Genomic DNA, 22,913 nt, shown 5'->3' with positions numbered 1-22,913 from the left:
TGGTTGTAAATGATGCAAGGAGGAGTAATGTCCGCCCTGAGAGTTCCGTAGTCTAATTGGCGGAGGTAGCCGTATGTGAGTTGGTTAAGTTGTTTTTTGATGATAATGGATAGGAAAATTAAAATTTGTACGCTGAACATATGTGGTCTCAACAATTTTTTTTTTAAACGGCAGGTATTGGTGAAAATTGTGCAAATATTACATATTGACAAGATGTTTACAAGAGACCCATGTTGCCTGGGCTAATAGGGGATATTTGAAGAATTTGGGTATGGAGTTGGCATTATGTTCTAAACAAACAGGGGTGAAAAGAGGGGTAGGTATGTTGATAAAACGAGGAGTAGGCAACTGTATTAAGGCAGCAGCAGACAGATGGTGTCGCTGGGCTATTGGAGAGTTTAAGATCGGGCAACATACATTTACTTTCTGCAATATCTATGGTCCTAATTTGGATGATGCCGAATTATTGGATTTTATTAATGTTGAAATAGACCAATGGCCACAACCTGTGGTAATGTGCGGTGATTTCAATATAAATATTGGTGCTGGTTTCAATGTCCGATCAACCCGTGTTTATACAGGCAGAAAGAAGTTAATGTATTCTGCATTACGGGGCTTAATGATAGAACATGGCCTGCATGATGTCTGGAACGTATTGCTCCCTGAGAATCCCAGTTTTACCTTTTTTTCTGGTCCACATTCCAAATTTGTTTGATTAGACTATTTCTTTATTGCTGCAGCTCTGTTATCTAAAGTTAATATCTCGATTCAGCCCAAATTGGTCTCTGACCATAATCCAGTGGTTTTAGAGCAGGTTCTGGACTCATGGTTTCAATTAGGCCCACGACCCTGGACTTTTGAAAGGAAATTATTACCTGATGAGGAGTATTGTCAATTCATGTGTAAGATTATTCAGGAATTCTTTATTACCAATAAAGGTACGGCCTCACAGGAGATTGTGTGGGACACGTTCAAATCAGTTGTTAGAGGAGAAACCCTTAGCTTCTCCAAATTTAAACGTAGGAAGTACTTGAGTAAGCATCAACAAGATTTTGTAAGGGTCACTATTGCTGAACGCAATTTAGCTGATTCAATACGCCTTGGTTTGGAGTCAGCTCTAGTTTAAAAGGCTTAACAGGATCTTACTATCGCTAGATCGTCTGCATATGCCAATATTTCTGATCAGATTGCCGAAAAATGTACAAAGCACAAAGAAGAGGCATATGAATTTGGTGAAAATACCGGTAGAATATTGGCAAAGAGGCTAAGAGAGAGGGTAGTTTATAATGACAAAACCCCAAAAAATTATGGATTTACAAAGGGCTATGTAGGAAACCAAGGCGGGTGTTCTTGAGGCGTTTCAAGGATTTTACCAAACATTAAATAGTAATCCGGGGCTTGGAACGGTGCTTGGAATGGGTGCTGAGGATGAGCAGGAGTATCTCTGTGAGCTGGCTTCTGAGACACTGCCAGATCACTGTAAAACAATATTATCTATCCCTCTGGATTGCACTGAGGTAGAATCAGCACTTCTAGGTTTGGCACAGGGTAAGGCTATGGGCCCCGATAGCATCCCTTTAGAATTTTATTGCACGTTTTGGAACGTATTAAAGATTGAATTGGTGGAAGTATGTCAACAGGCTTTTCTAGGCAAGGCACCAGATTCATGGTCTAAAGCAACGATTGTAGTTTCACAAAAAGAAAGAGAAAAAAGAAACAGAAATGGGTTCATATAGGCCAATTTTGATACTGAATACAGTCAGTAGAATTTATTCTAAAACTCTGGCTAACAGGATGAGTGACCTGATTCCAGGGGTAAGTCTCAGTAAGGCATCATGGGTTTATTCAGCGCAGAGACACCACTGACCATATTAAAAGGATTGTCTCCATACTGGACTGGTCACAGAGTAGTAAATCTCCTGTTGGCGTGGCCCTGTTGGATGCCGAAAAGGCATTCAACAGGGTCTCGTGGCGGTTCCTGTGGGCAGTCTTTGCCTGGAAGGGATTTCCATCAGAGTTTACTACAGCTATACAATCTTTGAATTCTCATCCATCAGCCGTAATTCGTGTAAGTGGGGATGTTTCTGGTGAGGTTGTGATAGCAAGGAGGACGAGACAAGGTTGTCCCTGTTCCCCCTTGCTGTTCGCTTTATATATTAATCCCTTTATAGCTACCTTAGAGAGAGATAGACTAATAAAACCCGTACAGATAAACACCGGATCCTTCAAAGTATTTGCATACGCAGATGATATCGCTATGGTAATGTTAAATATTGATGATGCTTTACCCCGTATAATCGAGGATGCAGGAGTTTTCGGGAAGTTTTCTGCTTACAAACTAAACGTTACTAAAACTCAATTGATTCACTCACAGACAGGGACCCCTGAAAATATGACCTTCGAGACCGAGGCAATTTATCTCGGTATTAAGATCACATCGAAGGTCGAGGATATTATCTCTATAAATCTTGATCCCATTATTGTCTCATCTAATAAAACATTAGAAAGGATTAACAACCTACATCTTTCACTTTTCGGCCTAAAAATGCTTATTTTCCCTACATTTTTGTATGTGTTCCGTGCCATCCCATTCTTAATACCTACAGTTTTTTTTTCTCGAATTGAGAGAATGTGCTCAAGGTTTCTCTGGGGCAATCACCGTGCCAGACGAGCGTTGAAAAGGTGAATTTTACCTAGAGAGAGAGGAGGGTGGGCGGTCCCTGATTTCCAACTATACCATTGGATTGCTATATTGCAACATATGGGGGTGCTAATTCTGCCTGGAGATCCAACACCAGATTTTGCTGCCCCCTCAATTTATGAAATGCTTTTGGTATCAGAAGAAAAGCAGTGCTTAAATCGAACAATTGAGCCAAGCTATTATAAAAAAACTAAATGTAAGGCTGTTACTGCTGCGTATGTAATATGGAGGAAAACAAAGAAGAAATTAGGTATAGGCCCGAATTTGAGTGCCTATACCCCCCTTCAAAATTGTTCTTTGCTACCTGAGAATTTTGGTGATCATGTAATGGCAAGATGGCATAATCTGTGTATTCGTCACCTTGGGGATTTATTTCAGGGGACTCATTTTGTTTCATTTGAATTTCTACAGAAGAATCATAATTTAGCTCAAAGGGATTTTTTTAAATATCTTCAGGTCTGCAGTTTTTGCAAACAGAAATTAAATAAGAAGGCGATTATACTAAATAAAATTGAGATTATTGAAGCACTTAGACTAAGGTTTAAAATGGGTTTCCTTTATCAATTATTCATGGCTAAAATGGAGGATGATCTAGAAGCTTGTGAGCTAAAATGGATTAATAAAGGGATGGAGGGGGTTAACCTTACAAGAAGTATTGAGCTTGCGACTAATGTTTTTTTTTACGGACCCTTAAAGAGTCAGCATTTTATGTCAATTTTTGGATTATATTATAGACCTGGAAAATTGGCCAAATGGAATTCTGGTAGGGGGACTAGTTGTAATCGGTGTGGTTTGTATGCGGCCGATGCCCCTCACATGTTTTACTCCTGTCTTAAGCTTTCTAAATTTATTAAGGACGTTGAGCTTTTTATTACAGTTAGTCAGGGCATCCCAATACAGGTATCACCAACGTTGGTGATGTTCAGGTGTCAAGAAAATGTATCGAATGATTGGTAGCCCGCTGAGCAGGGATTTGTATTTATCGGTATGGCCATCTTTCGTTTATGTATCACCTCTCAATGGCTGGATGGTGCATCGCCAACCTTTATTAACTGGCAAACTAGACTGCTTTCCACATATCATCTTGAGATGGCATTATACAGAACCAAGAGTATTAGAAGGAAAGTACTGGGGAGTAAATTGTGGCATCTCATTGCAATGTGGATAGGCTCGCAATCTGAAGTAAACTATCAATATAAATTAATGTACTTTATGATCTTTCCTCCTATAGGAACAAAATGCTATGTATTAATGTAATAGCGATGAATGCTTTTTAGCTGCATTTATTTTGTACAATTGTTTTGTAACCTAACTACATCTTGAAGATCTTTTCTGTTTTTATGATTGATTTATCATGTGCCTGTCTGCTGACATAAATTTCATTAAAAAAAAGCATTTAAAAAACCTTTGAAATTCACAGAAAAAGACATATGTTTCAGACATGTTATAGCTAGGAATTAGCATTTAAAAAACCTCAGAAATTCACTGAAAAAAACACAGGTTTCAGGGGTGTTATAGTTAGTTGGACATTTCACTCGTACTAGTGAATGATAAAATGTATCAGATTGTCACATGGATGATGTCATCAGTGATGTCATCAGTGACGTCACTGACCATGTCATGAATGATATAGTATGTGACATCATCAGCAGTGGATTGCGGGCGCGTGAGAAATAGTTAGTACAACTAACTATAACGGGGGAATTTCAATTGTTTTGTATGAGTGAAATGTCCAACAAACTATAACACCCCTGTATATATATATTCAAATTACCTACTGGCGGTCACCAGTAGGTAGCTATGGTTAGGACCTAGTTTCCATAGGAAAAGCATTTTCTGACTTGAGTTTAACTTTGGGGTAGTTTGATCAATCTTCCAAAAATTGTCAAGGTAGGTACTGTGTGTCATGGAAAGTTTAGGGGTGATCTGTGTCATGGGGTCCACAAAATTGGGGCACGAAATAAGGGTGCATTCATAATGTTAAGTCAGTTTCAGTTTTTTAACGTCTTTATTGCGAATTGTTATTCATAAAAGACACACATACAAAACAAACAGTACAAAATAATTTAACAGAATCGTAAAATATCAAAGCAATACTAACAAGCAAATAAAGAATAACAATAATTAGTTAGTTAAAAATTCCCAATTAAACATACGTTTATAGACGTCAAGAAGGAAAAATTACTAGAAATATAAAAAGAAAAACTTACAAATATACATTTGTATATGAAAGAAAACTGGACATCAATTCTGGACAGACCCTAGTATAATGCAAAAGCATACTATTCAAAATTATTCAAGACGATAAATTTCGAACTGACTTGCTCCTGATTAGCCAAGCCCATCCAAGAAATTTAGCCATTCCAATGGATAGCCATTCAGCAGTATTTGTTCTCAGAATGTACAAAGCTTCGCTACTCACTCGGGTATTAAGTCTGGAGCATACTGGTTTCAACCATTTACATCGTGGGTCACTGTAAGCAGTACATACAAATAAAAAGTGACCTAATGTTTCTCTGCAAACGGTACAACAGGGGCAAAGGGATGATTCTGTCTTCTGCCAACCATTAGTAAAAGCCCTCAATGGAAGTGTTCCTACACGAAACTGATGGTATAATTTTCTATCTAATGTTTTAGGAATAACATCCCAATAGTTCTCTATGTGAGGGACTATTTTATGAAGCAGAAACTGACCTGTCAAGTTCTGTTTCTCCGTTAGAACAACATGTTCTACTTTTACCGTTGACCAGAAAAGTAGCTTGAAGTCTTTTTTTGTAGGGAAAGTATTAGAACCTGGCTCAGACCAGAGCAAAGGAAGACCCATTTTGATCAGAGCGGTCTTAATTTGCTTAAACCACGGTATATCACCGGCCCCCTGCTGCATTCTCACATCCTGTATTTCTCGGGCAAACATGGCAAGTTCTGGAGTAGACCATATGCGCCTCCATAGAGCTACCATCCTGTAGAGGGCTTGAAGTTTGATGGAATACAAGCCCATATCCATTAATAATGGTAGGACTGGTGTTGAAGGGGGCAGGCTGACAAGGTTACGAAGGAATTTGCTCTGAATCCTATCTAAGACAGACAGGTCCACATAGCCCCAAATATCGGCCCCATATAAAATAGCTGAACTAATTTTGGCACTATAGATTTTAAGAGCCGGTAAAACTCTTTTAGTGAGAGAGCATCGCTGCTCCTTCACTAAACAACCGGACAAGCGAGCAAATTTCAAACTGAGCGCAGCCACTTGTTCTTTCCATCTTAATCTATAGTCTATTGAAACACCAAGGTATGTCATAGCTTCAACCTGCTCCAAACTAGACCCATTCATGGTAACATACCCCCTCTTCGGTTTATTTTTTGTCAAGACCATGAACTTAGTTTTATTGATGTTAATTTCCAGGTCATTCTCATTACAGAAGTCCACAAATTTATTTATAGCCACTTGCAGACCCTTCTGTGTTTTAGCCAGTATAGGTGTGTCGTCATCAAATATTAAAAGAGGGAATTTAGTCCCACCCAAAGAAGGGGCATCAGTCGGAGTGTCTGTGAGAAATTTCACCACCTGGTTAATAAAGAGTATAAACAGGGTAGGAGCCAGGACACAGCCCTGCCTCACTCCACGTGTCACGGGGAAGGTGTCTGTGACCTGACCCTGCCGCCCCCATCTAACTCTGGCAAAATTTCCCTCATGCATCCTGATTGTGAGATCAAGGAGTGCGGCAGGCACACCCATCCTTCTCAGGGCTGACCACATCTTTGCTCTTGGGACCAAATCAAATGCTGATTTGAGGTCCACAAATGCAGCATATATCGTGCCACCTCTCAGGAATACGGTTTTCCAGAAAATCATGACAAATCTTAATATCTGGTCAACTGTGCTAGTGTATTCCCTAAAACCCGCCTGCATAGGAGACAGAATGTCAACTTCAGACATCCATGAGTGAATTTTTCCTAACAACATTCGAGCTACAACCTTTTGAAGGGCATCAATAAGACTGATGGGTCTATAGTTCCCTGCATCAGTTCTGTCCCCTTTTTTATACACGGGCAGAATCTCTGCCCCTTTCCATGAGATGGGAATCTCAGTCCCTCTAGCTATTGCATTTGCCAAAAGCGTTATATACGGGACCCAATGCAATTGATCATACTTAAAAAGGTCCGCAGGGATACAGTCCATACCTGGGGCTTTACCGTTCTGCACTTGATTTAGGGCGGTGATCGCTTCTGATTTAGTAAAGACAATGTGATCATGAGATGGCACAGGAAACTGTACGCTGGCATCTTCCCTATTGTTAAGGGAGATCCGTTCCGCGACACTAAACTGTGCCTCAAAATGCTTGACCCATTGCTCAACTGGAACATAATTAACAGGAACATGCATATTACCCGTCCCACCCCATTTAACAACCTCCCAGAATTTTTGTTGGTTGGATGAGGTGCTTGCCTGGTATAAATCCAACCAACGCTGGTCATCCCATCTGGTTTTTGCCTCTTTAAGTACTTTCCTGTAGTTTGCCCTGGCCAACCTTATATCCCTGGCTATTTTTGATTTAATAGCAGATAACAAAGAGCTATGGGCGGCACGACAAGACTTGTCGTACCACTTAGACTTAGATTGCACTATTATCCTTCCTTTAACTGGTTCAATAAAAAAAGATTTAATTTTATTAAAAAGAGACTCGTGAATCATCCCAATTTGATCAGGTGAGATTCCTTCATCAAATAAGGGTACTATCAGGTTTGTTGCAGTTATGACCTCATCGGCAACTTTATTGATAATAGAGGGGTTATCTAGTAGCCTGGCCCATCTTACCCTTCTGCAATCATTCGTAAGACCAGCATCTGCAGTATAGATGCTGGTTGCAGGATCCAAAAACAAACCCTCCTGCAATAATAGTTTTACGGCCAGGGGATTGTGATCGCTTTCAGATCTCGTGACCACCGCCATATCCTCCAATAATTTCCAGTATTCTAATCTTAACAAGAAATAGTCAATGCGACTCGAGTGCAGGGAATTATCAAATGTAACCATTCCCATTGTGTCTGATTTGGTCCTGCCATTTGCTGCACGCAAATTCCAATCAAGGCACAGACCTAACCACTGCATAGCAGCCTCAGTAACTTTTTTAACTGGTGGAATAGTTAAATGAGGGATATTCCATAACTGGTCAATCTCCCCATAACCCCCATCAACAAGGCTAGGAAAAGGTTCAAAAGAACAATTAAAATCACCTGCCACCATAACACATTTATCTCTACTAATACTATTCAATACAGAATCCAGTTCAGCTATCACACTCGCGGGCTTCCCTCCTGGTAGCCCTCTTGCATAAATATTAATAAGGAAAAAAACCTGTTTATTTACACCACATAATTTCAGGGCTAGAACATCATTACTCACAGTGGGGAGGTCTGTAATCGTAAAGGCTAAAGATTGTTTTATCCAGATGACCAGGCCACCCGACGGACGTCCCTTCAGTCCTTTGCAGGCTGGTTTATAATAGTTAAGATAGCCAACTCGATAGATAGGCTCTGTTGACCAACTTTCCTGCAGAACAATTATATCGTGTAAATCTATAAAGGAACACCATTCAGCCTCTGACATTTTCCCCCTCAATCCCGCTACATTCCATGATAAAACTGTCAGAATATGAGGTGGTTTCTCTCCCATAGATACCATTGGACTCATAGTTTCTACTATATTCAAAGGGCTAGGTGTACAGTTAGGGTGTATATCCCTTTCTACCTCCCTCTGTATTACATTGATGGACCCTAAAGCAATCTCCAATTCAGGGGTTTTCAAATTAATTAGGGGCTGGGTTACTACAACTTCAGGTACCCCAATATCTAAAGATTCAGCATCTTGTCAATCTACACCTTCTAGCCCTGACAATGGTGCAAACCGATTTACAAGGCGAGGATAAAACATTGGGTAGATCGGAGTTTCAGGTTGAAATCTGCCTCTAAACCTATCCCTTCTTTTGTGGTGAATTGGAGATTGGGGTCTAGTAGCGTATAAGGTAGGATAAAAATAATGCAGTGATAGTGTTTGCACATCTCCAACCCTTCCAAATCTTGCTTCCCTACTGATAAATTCAGTTACCCATGGTTCTCTAAAACTAATAACCACACAGTCACCCTCAAGGTCTTTTTTCTCAAAGCCTACCCAGTCCACCCTCCTTACATTAAGGATTTCAGGTTTTAAATCGGGGGGAAGCGGACGGTTTTTATTAAGCCAAAATATGACCTTATTGTAAAGATCCTTGTGTGTTTCTCTCGTGCCACTACTAAGGGGAGCCACACCAGTTAAAATAATAGTATACGGCACTGATTCCGGGGGGAGATTCACACACTGCTTCCTTGGGATAAATTTGGGGTGATGACTTAAAGCCTTATTCTGTGTAGAAGTTGGGTTTCTCTGATTCTGCGGGTTTACAGCAGACTTTGGCCCAGTTGAGTTCTCCATGGTTACTTTTTTGGGAACTGGTACTGTTTTATTTTGTGCTGATTTGGAAATAGATAACCCCGCTTTGGAGGTATTTTTGCTGTTATTACCATGATTATTATTGGTCCCTATATTATTATTGGCCATAGTAATAGGCAAATTAGTGGGAGGGGCGAGGGGATTCGATCCTTTTGGTACTAAGCCAGCAAGGATTTTATTCGATGACACTATATTATCTTTAACCAATTTGTCTAAGGCATCCATTTTATCGTTTAACAATCTAGTCCTTTCGAAAAGTGGTAAAAGAAGTGATTTGAGTAGTAACTCAGTCCTGGCCAGGAAAATTTCTTCTGAGATACTAATTGTAGGATTACATTCCTCAGGATGGACAGTCAGATTAGTATTAGGTGGCTGTGAGGGAGATGAAATAAAGTTTCCCGCACCCTCAGTTTGTACATCTATGTCAGGTGAATCTACCCTTTTACGCTTCCCACGGTTATGGGAAGATGTATGTTGTGAACTAAAAGTGGAATCCATATGTTCAGTACTGACATTAAGATTAGGCGAATCTGAAAGGCCAGCTTTCTCACTAACCAGGTCTAAAACAGTAGTCCCACCATTCGATAGGTTGCCTTGTGCAGTGTTAAATACACTTTCTTGGTTTGTCCCCACTACCTCCACAGAATAGTTATCGGGAGCAGTTAACAATAACGACTCCGCATTAATATCGTTACTATTTGTAGTCAACAATGTAAGTGGGACAGGGGGGACGTCCGCGCTACTTTTACCAAGAGAGGAACGTTTGCCCGTAATAATATCAAGCGAAAGACGCTTTTCAACCAAGGCTATCTCCTTTTCCAAAACGGCAGTAGAACGTGTGAAAAATTGATCAATAGTCCCTGTAAAAGTGCCATTTGAAGTGGAAACCTGAACCTGTCTTTCTTTACCCGACCTTAGGGGCATGTTTGTAAAGAGATTCACAAGAGTCTAAGATTTCACGGGTCTCAGTAAACAATTAATGAATATACATGATATATACCTCAAGATAAAAAATACCAAATATTAAAACCAAATAGAAACCACAGTTTAGGAAAGAATAAATGTTAGATGGGTGGCCCTGCCCGGCCTCCTGCGGCCCCGGACGGCCACAGACGGTCCCGCCCTTGTCCCGGGCTTCTCCCGCGCGCTCTCCCGCGCTGCGGGAGTAGTATTGGATTAATGTAGAAAGAGGTGGAAGGGGTGGGAGGGGTCGGGGAGAGCGGCCCAGGTGTTGGTCCTCCGGGCTGGCAGGCGCTCCTGGGAGTTGAAGTCCCTCCTGAGCGCACGCCGCTCGCAGCCCCGTCAGTAAACTCCCCCAGCTGACCCTCCAATCTCCAAGCTGCAGAAGTTCACACAGCGCGATGCGGGGCCCGCGGAGCGGGTTCCGCGAGCTGTGGGATAACAGGCAAGACAAGTAAGTCCCCGGCAGAGTGCTCTCTAATCAGCAAAGCGTCATAATGTTAAGTCCTATAGGAAACGTTTGCCACAGCTACAGCCCTTACATCAAATTTGGCAGGAAGGTAGATGTTGGATCAAGGAAGTGCCTTCTGCTTATTTGGTGTAAATCCATTCAGAAGTTGTTGAGAAATTTAAGCTGAAAATTATAGACATGTTTCTGGCAGTGAAGCCTCCGTGAACAAAGGCGAGCTCATGCAAGAAAATTCACTACTCTGATTGGCTGCCAACACTTCAACCAGTAAGTGTTGGCAGCCATCTTGGGATTCAGCTTCACTGAGACCCAAACCCCCCCTGAAAATAAAGACACAACTACAGGGCAGGAATACCCTGACACCCAAGCCATGGTCGTGGGGTCTGCCTAGGACTCCGCCATGGTATAAAAGCCTTTAAAAAAAAAATTGCAGACAAATAGGTATATTCACAAATTTGCAGGAATTGTTTTTTTAAAGCAAGCGCTGGCTATTACGCTTGCTATAAAATAACCTCCGGGTGGGCCAGGTCCGGGGGCATAGAATAAATATATGAGGGGCGCATGGGGCCCCAATCCTAGGGCTTATCAATGCCCCATGGACCACCACCCCCAAGCTGTATTATCATTATGAATGCGGGGAGCCCTATGGACCTGGCTCAGCCCCGGGGACCACCACCTCCTGAGGTCTATTGCCTTTTATGTGGGAGGTCATCACGGAGCCCTCTGCCCCAGTGACCACTACATCCCCTGGGCTAGTTTACACAATATGGGGCCTTTAAGGACCCCCCTCCTGTCCTGGGGACCGCCACCTGCTCTGAGCTGATTTCAATAGTATGGGGGGCCTTGCGTATGCCTCTGTCCCCGGGACTTTATTAACAGGAGGGGGGACGATAGGGTTTTATTCCAGGGGCAGCATACATGCCCATGACAATGTACAAAGAAGAGGGTATGCAGTTCCTAAGGGCGTGGAGATACACAGAGTCAGAAGTACACTACGTTCTGTGGACAGGGTTCAGATGTATACCCTGCAATAGGAGGCAAGAGGGGGAAGCCCCTCTACAGAACTAGGGCCCTCACACAACCATCCAGCTAGGTGTCATGCTTCATCATATGGGCCTGCTCCTCGTTGGGCTGGCGCTGCAATGCCCGACGGGCACCCAATATGGGGCTCTTTAATGGAGATCTTTTGTTCCTGCTGTTTGGTGCAGTTGGGGGTGAGGGGCCTAGTGGTGTAGATGTTGTGCAAGTGAAGAAAAAAGCTAGTTAAAACAATGTCGTTATTCCTCGAACTGACTGTATTCCAGAAGGTAAACTGCCTGATTAAAAATATATGGAGCAGCGGATATCTAGGAGCTATGTGTCTAGAAGTCTATGCCCTACTCTCAATAGGTCGACATGTGTCTTGCCTTTTCTGGGGATTGTGCAACTAGTTAGCATGGAAGAGTCTGGTTCGTTATTGGAATTAACCAGACAAATTGCTCCACCAACTAAATGTGGTCCCCGGGACTGTCACCTCCTCACGGCACATGCATATTAAAAAAAAAGTAGGGAGGACTGCCACCTCCCCAGGGCTAAAATAAATAATGATGCATGGGGGCTCCAGACCCCCCTTGCACCCCGGGGGAACCACCAGCTCCCAGGGGCACAAACACACTAATGAAGGGGGCCTGTTGGGGACCCTAGCCCCGGGGATCACCACCTTCCCTGGGTAGATTTGAAGAAGGGAGGGGGACCACACAGCTCTCTGATGGCCCTGGGGACTGACACCCCCCCCCGGGCCAGCTTCAGCAATGTCCTGGTGTACCTACTCCTGGGACATTGCAGTTTGCTAAGGCATGGCGGGAGCACTACTCCTGCTATGCCATAGCAGACAGTGCTCTGCTTTGAGCAAGAGAGAGAATTTAGCTATTGCTTGCTCAAAGCGGAGCTCTTTGCTTTTTGCAGAGACCTGTATGTCAGCAGCTCCCTGGGTGTGAAAAGCAATGCCATCTCCCGCAGGAGGCGGGAGCTGGCTGGGACCACAGGAGCCTTCTGGCTCCCCCCCATGGTGAGCAACAAGGTGGCATGCCCCGGGTGATGGAGTCCCTGGGCCGAAAATGGCCTGGGACGGAGTCCACTTTGCCCCCCTCTCTTTTAACAATTTTTTTTGGGAGAAATTGCCATGTCCCCAGGTTTGGGATCCCAAGGTCGAAATCAGGGTGTAAGTGAGGGGGTCAGAGATTCGGTGGATTTTGTCATTAGTGATGTCAGCAGTGATGTCATCAGTAATGTCATTTGAGATGTCATCAGTAATGTCACTGACTATGTCATGAGTGGTGTAATATGTGAGGTCATAAGCAGTGCATTGCGGCGGTGTGAGTTATTGTTATCTAACTGCTTAATTTCCCTTGTTTTGTTAGATTGAAATGTCAGCCTAACTATAATGTCACTGTAACCTTTGTTTTTTTCAGTACATTTCTTTTTTTTTTTCCCAAATATTTTATTATTTTCACCTGGTATTAAGCTACAAAAACATTCAATTATTATTTCAGATTAAACAAGTTTGTCACATACAGACATGATCTGCTCCCAAAAAGAAAAGAAAAAATGGAAAACAAAAATTAGAAAAAGATAATCATTAATGTACTTAAGTCAAGACTTAATGTTAATTCAATTCAATTGTAGTTTCCCCCATATTTTCTCATATTTCTGCAATGATTTGACGCCTCTAAGTTCTGCCAACGTACGTTCCATGGTGTTGATTTCATTAACTAAATACCACCATTTCAAGGCGTTAGGTGGGTTAGGACTGACCCAAGCTCTAGCTAGAGTTAATTTAGCGCAGGATAATAGGATAGATAATAATACGGGATGTGGTTGATTTGTAGTATATAAACCTAATATTACCATAGGGGCTGTTATTGATGTGCTGGTAACGTTTTTTATAACTAAAATTTTCCCCACTTCTTCCCAGAACTTCTCAAGTTTTGGACATGTGAAAAGCATATGTGTTAGATCTGCTGCATATTCGTCACATTTTGGACACTTGGTTTTTTCACCCAGATTATTATTTGAGGCCCATTTAGAAATCTTTTCTGGTGTGTAGTATAGCATATATATGGTTCTATATTGCTGTAGACGTAAACTAGAGGATCTTACATAGTGGTGAATGTTAGTATACGCATTGGTTATCTGTTTTCCTGTTATATTAGTTCCTAGTTTCACATTCCATTTGCTTGCTATTATTTCGTTATCATTCGTTCTTAAATCTGTCAATATTTTATATGCCAAACTGATTATTGATTTCTCCTTTTTTGAGTTTAGGATATCCCAGATACCCCCGCTCGATAAGACTTTAATTTTGTTCTTCCGCACTAGAAAATCGTAAATTTGCCTATATTTAAACTCGTGTGTGTCTAATAATCCATATATTTGTTTTAAGGTGCGGAAATCCATCATGCCTTGAGTGGTATATAAGTCCCCTAGTACCTCGATTCCTTTCGATTGCCATCTTCGGGATTCCCCGTCACTAAATATGTTAGATAATCCAGGATTATGCCATAATGTTAGTTGGGTGTGATATATGTTGCTTTTACAATGTATTTGTATATCTTTCCATATCTTTACTAGGTCCCGTACTGTCTTAAATTTAACCCTTTTGTAGAAGTTCGGGTCTGTAATACGAAGTAGAAACTGTTTAGAATCTTCTTTTAAAAGTAAATGGTGGTAAAAAAGCAGATTCTCTGGGTCTAATAAGGATCTAATACACCTTATAAATGAGGCCCAAAAATAAAGTTTTAAATCAGGAAAATTGAGACCGCCTGATCCAATTTGGTTTTTTAACATCTTTAGCGATCTCCTAGCTCTCCTATAACCCCAGATAAAGTTGCAAAAAGCGCTGTCTAATTGTTTGAAAAAAAGCCTATTTTGTGCCATAGGAATTGATCTGAATAGATATAAGTATTTGGGTATAATTTTCATTTTTATTAGATTTATTCTGCCGATTAAGTTTAATGGAAGTCGGTGCCATTTTTTTAGATTCGAGGTGGTAGTTTTCATTAATTTATTATAATTAATCTTGTTTATCTCTTTGATATTTGAGGTGATTTGTACTCCTAAATATGTCGCAGTCTTACAAATTTCAGGCATTATTTGGAGGGGAACAAAGTTAGCTATTATTTGAGTTTTGTGAGTGTTTAGTTTGTAGCCAGATACATTGCCAAATTTGGATGCTTCTATATTAATTGTTTTCAAAGAATCGATAACCTCAGTAGTATAGACGGCTATGTCGTCCGCGTATGCGGTTATTTTTAAGCTCTGCCTATCTGTTTTGAAAGGTGTAATCTCTGGTTGATTATCCAATGCCTTTAAAAAAGGTTCTAATGATAAGGCAAATAATAAAGGAGATAAGGGGCACCCTTGACGGGTGCCTCTCCGAATTGTGAAGTAGTTTGACGTGAGGCCGCAATAGCTGATATATGCAGACGGATTATCATAAAGTGCCTGGGTCCCATTTAAAAAGTTTCCGTTGAACCCCATATATCCCATTGTATGCCATAAATAATCCCACCCCACCCGATCAAATGCTTTTTCAGCGTCGAGCATTATCATTGCTAAGGGAGTGGACTCTACTTCTGCTATGTCGAAAGCTGTTATTGCCGTGTTTACGTGAGCTGATGTGTCCCTCCCTGTCACAAATCCGTGTTGTTGTGTACTTACTATTTTAGGCATTAGCGGTGCTAGTCTTCTTGCTAAGCATTTTGCGAATATCTTTGCGTCGGCATTAATTAAAGATATAGGTCTGTATGAACCCATCTCCTCTTTGGGTTTACCTTTTTTGTGGAAGAAGATAATTTTCGCCTTATTCCAAGAGCTCGGAGCGGACCCTGTTCTACTTATATGGTTGATTACTTCTAAGAGAAGGGGTGTTAGCTCTTCCATACATGTTTTATACAATTCCAGAGGAATAGTCACTGACTATGTCATGAGTGGTGTAATATGTGAGGTCATAAGCAGTGCATTGCGGCGGTGTGAGTTATTGTTATCTAACTGCTTAATTTCCCTTGTTTTGTTAGATTGAAATGTCAGCCTAACTATAATGTCACTGTAACCTTTGTTTTTTTCAGTACATTTCTAAGGTTTTTTAAATTCTATTTCCTAACTATAACGACCCTGTAACCTTTGGTGTTTTTTCTGTGATTTTCTAAGGTTTTTTAAATGCTAATTCCTAAATATAATGTCCCTGTAACATTTGTTTTTAGTTAATATATAAATATGTATGTTTATAGATAGATAGATAGATAGATAGATAGATAGATAGATAGATAGATAGATAGATAGATAGATGGAAGATGGAAAGGTACACTGATAATGCTCAATGAGTCAAGGAAAATCTATCTGTAGAATGCAGGTTTAATGCTTTCTGTCTTAGTGGGCAAATAAGGTACCAAAATTTCCATTCAACCAATAAGAGGGTGTGAGTATTACAAAGATGCAAAATTGAACATGTGAACTGGGTTGGTGGAGACCTTTTTTTAACGAATGCGGTACATTACCAGTGATAAACATGTAACTTTTCTTGCTTTTCTAATAATATGGACATTTTTCACAAACTGAGCTATTTATCTCAATGACAAAACAAGAAAACATATGTTTTCCATATATGTTCAACAGAGTCCTTAAACATTATCTGACTATGCATAACCAGTACATTTTCTTTTGATCTATTACAGCCAAACTATTCTGAAAAGGATGGAAATATAAATGTCTCTGGTAAGTAAAAGAGATTCACAACACTATTTATTTTATTTAGTTGACAGTTGTAAGGTAAGTGGATTGAGATGTTTTCCATGCTTTACGAAGGACACTTTTTGATACTAAATACCTTAAAGGAGGTACTGCAAAATATTATTCATATGCCAATACAAACATGTTTCAGAAGAAAAGGCAGCTAGTGTATTACCAGGTGCAGAGGGCAGCCGCTGACAACACCCTGAAACTCTATATGGAGCATTAAGTGTAGGGGTGTCATTCCTCAGGCTGGTGTGAAAATATATTTTGAAGGGAACATCTCCTCTACAAACACTAACCTCTGCCTCCCCCAGTCATGTCACCTGCATTCAATTTACACATCCAATCGATACAGGGATAAATCTACTCAAATTGGCATCAGCTTCTGGCTGGTCATACTGTAAACCATGTCGCTGGGTGAAGAGGGAAATTTATTTAGATCTATAATGTGCATGGTGACCAAGAAAAGGCAGTATTAGACACATTTTTATATTTCTTATTAAGCCTGTTTAATGATTGATTAAAGAATATTATAATACTTGACTGATTGATGCTAAAAAGGTGTGAGCACTTTGAAATCAAATGTTTTGGGTGGAAACGTGGCAGTATTTTTTCATTTGTGCTCGGAATTTTTTCACCCACTGATAAAGGATCACTTAGGAGAAAATCACTACATGTACGTCAGATATTAGATGCGTAGCTCCTGACATTAGATCTGGAATGCACTCACCAACAGGCCTACGACTGGATTAGAATCAAACAATCCCATTGAAAATATATCACAGGGCTTAACTTCTGCCGTTTATTACCATGATAAACACAGATGTAAAATGGGCATCCAGTAAAAAGTGCTACCACTGAGTGAACTACTCATCGAGTTCAAAGTTTGTGCACTGTTCCAGATTTTGGACCACTGAAACAGGCTACAGCTAAGATTGCTCATTTGTCTCCATTGAGCAGTTCACAAACATGGATTTGGGAATTTCCTAGCACATTTGCATACCTTTTCACATTTCGAAAATCGTGGTGCAAACTCTTGTAGGATACATGATTTGCTAACGGCCTGGAATTCCATTATATGAAAAACAGTACTGGGAGGAAGATCGTGATGAGTATATGTGTATCGTCAAGGAAGTCCAGTCACCTGTCAATTCTTCTTCTGTCTCCTTGGTACATTTATATCCTGTTTTATTTGGTAATGAGTGATGGACTTAGGCAGGGCGGAAAATTTACTCCGCTCATGGAGTTCGTAGAATTCAAGAACTCCGCATGCAGCATGGAATTCCTGATACATTTAATCTTCCGCCGAGAGGTGGAGTTTTTTCTGTTCGCACACGCAAGACTTGTTAGTGCAGCTTCTGGCTCTTGTTTCATGATGTTGACAAGTGACCGCGACTGCATCTGGAACAGATTCTCAACTCGAGAAACAGCTAACTCTACTCTATAAGGCGTTTTCAAGTTAGTAGTCCATTACAATGAACCATTCCAGTTGATTTTTTGTGCAAGAATGCTCCCAGAGACTCCAACTTCTCCTTCTTGAGGAAAAGATTGATGGTCCGAAGATCTAAAATCGGCCTTAATCCTTTGTTCTTCTTTGGAATCAGAAAGTAGCTGGAATAACAGCCACTGCCTAATTCTAAAACTGGGACCCACTCTATAGTCCCCTTGGCCAGGAAAGTTGTAACTTCCTCCTGGAGTAATTTTAAATGATCCTCCCCACCTGTTCTTGAAGTGGCAGAATGGGAGGAGGAACAGAAAGGAAAGGCAGAGAATAGCCCTCCTGAATTCATGTGCAAGAATCACTTGTCCAATGTTATGGACCTCCAGTGGGGGAGATGATGGATTCTCCCTCCCTCTGGAGGGGTGTGGTCTTGCAGCTTCAGACTAGGAGTGCTTGGAGGATGGGACTGCTGAGGGCAGGGTGGCTAAAGACTTCTGGTGTCCTTTCTTAGGAAGGAATGAAACGTGTTTGCGTCCCCGCACAACTTGGGAAGTCTGCATAGACCGATGGCTGGGATAGGGCTGAAGCAGCTGGACACCACTTCCGTTTCCTCAAAAGGGGTGAAAGCTAGACTGGCCATGAGGTGTAGAGGCTAAAGGATGTTGCCATAGCATGAGAGCCCTTCAACCGCTCTAGGGCGAAGCCTGCCTTGTCTCCAAAAAGACGTGATGCATCTAACAACATGTCCATAAAATTAGCTTGGACATTGCCAGAGAAGCCAGATTTTCAATGTAATTGTTCTGCCCAGCGAATCAGTTGTGTCAAGTCCACACCTTATGGGGAATTTTGCGGCATCTCTCCCATCCTTACCTGCCTGGGAGAGCACAGCCCGGGCCTCCTCTGGCATTTGTGGCAGCACTTGCACAACATTCCGGAATTTTACATATCACGGACCTCTGCTAAACTCACAGAGTATTTAGGTATCTCTGTGGAATGCCACCCACCTATAATATATATATATATATATATATATATATATATATATATTACCTACTGGCGGTCGCCAGTAGGTATATATAGTTAAGGATTTTTTCTCTATGGGATTTTTGAAAATTCTATGTCTAATAACTTTGGCGTTTGTGGACGGAATTGGCTGAAATTTTCAGGAAAATGGAACATTTTGTTTCTGAGCAGCCCCTGACAATTTGGGGGGGTTTCATCAAGGGGGGGCCGAGAAAAAAGGGGGGTCCCAAAACGCATTTTTCCCATGTTAATTTCCATAGGGCGGTTGGCCTCACTTTTAGCTCGAACGGCTGAATGGATTTGCACGAAACTTGGCAAAATTGTAGGGACTGTTAGCCTGATGTGCCTTTGCTATGTCTCAATATATGTGCTCCAGTGGATTTTGAGTAATTTAGGTTCAAAAAAATATATATATCTGGGCGGAGCCTAACCACACATCTGATCTGATTGGCTGTCAGCACTTCATCCAAGAAGTGTTGGCAGCCATCTTGGGACCAATATACATGATAGCACCTCATTAAAAAGCATTGTAGTTAATAGAGGGTTTTAGGACTTTAGTTACATTATAAATCATTTGTTGATGGTACCATACTCGTTTTAGGAATTGTGGTGGGTTCTAAGGTGATTTTACCATGTGAAAAAACCTTCTGCTGTGATATCATGAATATTGTTTGAAAGAAAACTAATATCTCATGATTTTCCCACAGTGGTTTGGAAGGGGATCTATAAGCTAAACTGAAAGCATATTTTCTGTAAATTCACATTATCTTTCTCAGTCATGTGAAAATGAAGTCTGACATTCTCAGTAAAACATGTACATCCAACAAGGACAGAGACTGTCAGTTGATTCCTTTGTGTTCTACTGCAGCCTCCTAGAGTGTTCTAAAGAACAACTAGAGCGCTAACAGTCCTACTTATTACAAAGGTATGGCACACCTGAAGCCATCTTGATTGGAATAAAGTGGTAACTCTTAAAACATTTAATTTAAAAAGAAACAACATGAGGGGGTATATTTTGCCATAGAAAGTATGATTAGTGCTGCAGAATGAAAAATTAGGGCACATTTTGAGTGACTTCTCAAATCCTTTTCTATTTCATTAAAACATTCTGACATGCAGTCTCCCAAAATGGCCACCAGAGACAAAAGAGCCCAAATGTAGCCCAAATATCACCCAGATGTAGCCCAAGTATAGCCCAATGACAGAATGTCCCAGAGTGTTCTAAAGAACAACTAGAGCGCTAACAGTCCTACTTATTACAAAGGTATGGCACACCTGAAGCCATCTTGATTGGAATAAAGTGGTAACTCTTAAAACATTTAATTTAAAAAGAAACAACATGAGGGGGTATATTTTGCCATAGAAAGTATGATTAGTGCTGCAGAATGAAAAATTAGGGCACATTTTGAGTGACTTCTCAAATCCTTTTCTATTTCATTAAAACATTCTGACATGCAGTCTCCCAAAATGGCCACCAGAGACAAAAGAGCCCAAATGTAGCCCAAATATCACCCAGATGTAGCCCAAGTATAGCCCAATGACAGAATGTCCCAGAGTGTTCTAAAGAACAACTAGAGCGCTAACAGTCCTACTTATTACAAAGGTATAGCACACCTGGAGCCATCGTGATGGGAATAAAGTGGTAACTCTTAAGACATTTAATTTAAAAAGGAACAAAATGAGGGGGTATATTATGCAATAGAAGGTATTATTAGTGCTGCAGAAAGAAAAATTAGGGCACATTTTGAGTGACTTTTCAAATCCTCTTCTATTTCATTAAAAAATTCTGACATGCAGTCTCCCAAAATGGCCACCAGAGACAAAAGAGCCCAAATGTAGCCCAAATATCACCCAGATGTAGCCCAAGTATAGCCCAATGACAGAATGTCCCAGAGTGTTCTAAAGAACAACTAGAGCGCTAACAGTCCTACTTATTACAAAGGTATGGCACACCTGAAGCCATCTTGATTGGAATAAAGTGGTAACTCTTAAAACATTTAATTTAAAAAGGAACAAAATGAGGGGGTATATTTTGCCATATGAATTATGATTAGTGCTGCAGAAAGAAAAATTAGGGCACATTTTGAGTGACTTCTCAAACCCTCTTCAATTTCATTAAAAAATTCTGACATAGTCTCGCAAGATGGCCACCAGAGACAAAAGAGCCTAAATGTAGCCCAAATATCACCCAGATGTACCCCAAGTATAGCCCAATGACAGAATGTCCCAGAGTGTTCTAAAGAACAACTAGAGCGCTAACAGTCTTACTTATGACAAAAGTATGGCACACCAGAAGCCATCTTGATTGGAATGAAGTGGTAAGTCTGAAGACACTCAATTTAAAAAGGAACAACATGAGGGGGTTAATTTTGCCATAGAAAGTATGATTAGTGCTTCAGAAAGAAAAATTAGGGATCATTTTGAGTGACTTCTCAAATCCTCTTCTATTTCATTAAAAAAATTCTGACATGCAGACTGAAACATGCACTTTGAATACCAGCAGCAGACGTCCCTGGTGAGCAGTAGCTTTACTACAGTGATCTAATGTGCAACTAGAGTGCTAACATTCAGAATTTATGGCAAATGTGTGACACATCTGAATGCCTTCTTGATGGAACCAAAGTAAACAAGCATTGAAAATGCAATAGATCTCGCCCTCGTTTAAGTTAAAGCCATTCTGTTTGTAATGAGGTGGCTTTTTAGCTTTGCTTTTATTAGTGTTTTTTCAACTTTCATGTAAATAACGCACCGTTTTCACCAAATCGACTTTGCCCAATCACACCCTTCCCTTCGGCCAACAAATCCCAAAAATTCGGCACACCTGCCGATCCACTCTCCCTACAGCTCACCCAAGCCCCGTCCCTCTAGCGCAACTGGAACACCCCAAATTCACCTTCTCCATGCGCACCAAAAACTCCCATTGAATAACATGACAATTCGCTACTCCGCACAAAAATTGCTCTTTAAAGCACTTCCACTGCTCCGATCCGCTTCAAACTTGGCTGGAAACTAGTTCCAGCGATTCCCTAACATCTCACCAAAAATCAGCCCAATCCATCCACTGGAACGGGGACGAATTTCAACCCGAATACGCGCCACCCACAAACACAAAAAAAGCCATAAAACGGCCAAATCTCGACCAAAAACCGCCAAAATCCCTCAAAACCTTGCCAACACCAATACGCACGAAACTGAACCGGCCCCTCAGCCCTAGGCTCCGGGAACCCTACTTAATTGACCCAAAAGCCCTAAAAAAGCAACATAATACACACGAAAACGCCCTAACAACCCTAAAATGCATATAAGTATATGTATGCATGCATTTATGTTTGTATTTATATAGATATACAGATGATATATGTTTATATATGTATGTATATATATATATTCACTGAAAAAACCATAGGCTATAGACCATATATAGTTAGGAATTAGCATTTACAAAACCTTGAAAATTCACTGAAAAAACCCTAGGTTATAGACCATATATAGTTAGGAATTAGCATTTACAAAACCTTGAAAATTCACTGAAAAAACCATAGGTTATAGACCATATATAGTTAGGAATTCGCATTTACAAAACCTTATTTTACTCACACAAAACCATTGAAATTCCATATATAGTTAGTTGCACTAACTATATATCGCGCACCCGCAATCCACTGCTGATGATGTCACATATTACATCATTCATGACATGGTCAGTGACATCACTGATGACATCACTGATGACATCTCAAATGACATCACTGATGACATCACTGATGACAACATCCAGTGACTGTATGTTTCTGTAAAGTTAAAATATGTCTTACATATTGAAGAATGAGTGGATGTATAAGTGTCTGGATGAAGGATTTAGTAGGTGCATGACTGACTGTATGAGTGAGTGATTAAATGTGTCTCACTGAGTGCATGGGTTAGTGACTAAACTGTCTTAATTTGTGCATCATTATGTCTGTTGTTCTGTAAACTGTTGCATGTGTTGATAAGTAGCTATATGAGTAACTATATGGGTTATTGATTGGTTGCCCAAGTATTTGTATGGGAGACTGAGTGTGTG

General features: G+C 40.7%; 1 pseudogene across 1 annotated transcript in view; it reads left to right on the top strand.

Moving 5' to 3' along the window:
- Positions 1–22,913, top strand: part of LOC147685061 (GTPase IMAP family member 4 pseudogene) — a 90,883-nt pseudogene that overhangs the window by 59,299 nt on the left and 8,671 nt on the right. The window contains exon 2 of the transcript XR_015300673.1: positions 16,329–16,368. The product of XR_015300673.1 is annotated as a GTPase IMAP family member 4 pseudogene (transcript). The remainder of the gene's footprint in view (positions 1–16,328; positions 16,369–22,913) is intronic.

The sequence above is a fragment of the Lissotriton vulgaris genome, chromosome 10, assembly GCF_964263255.1.
Source record: "Lissotriton vulgaris chromosome 10, aLisVul1.2, whole genome shotgun sequence".
Lineage (NCBI taxonomy): Eukaryota > Metazoa > Chordata > Amphibia > Caudata > Salamandridae > Lissotriton > Lissotriton vulgaris.
This window is presented reverse-complemented; position numbering and strand designations above follow the sequence as displayed.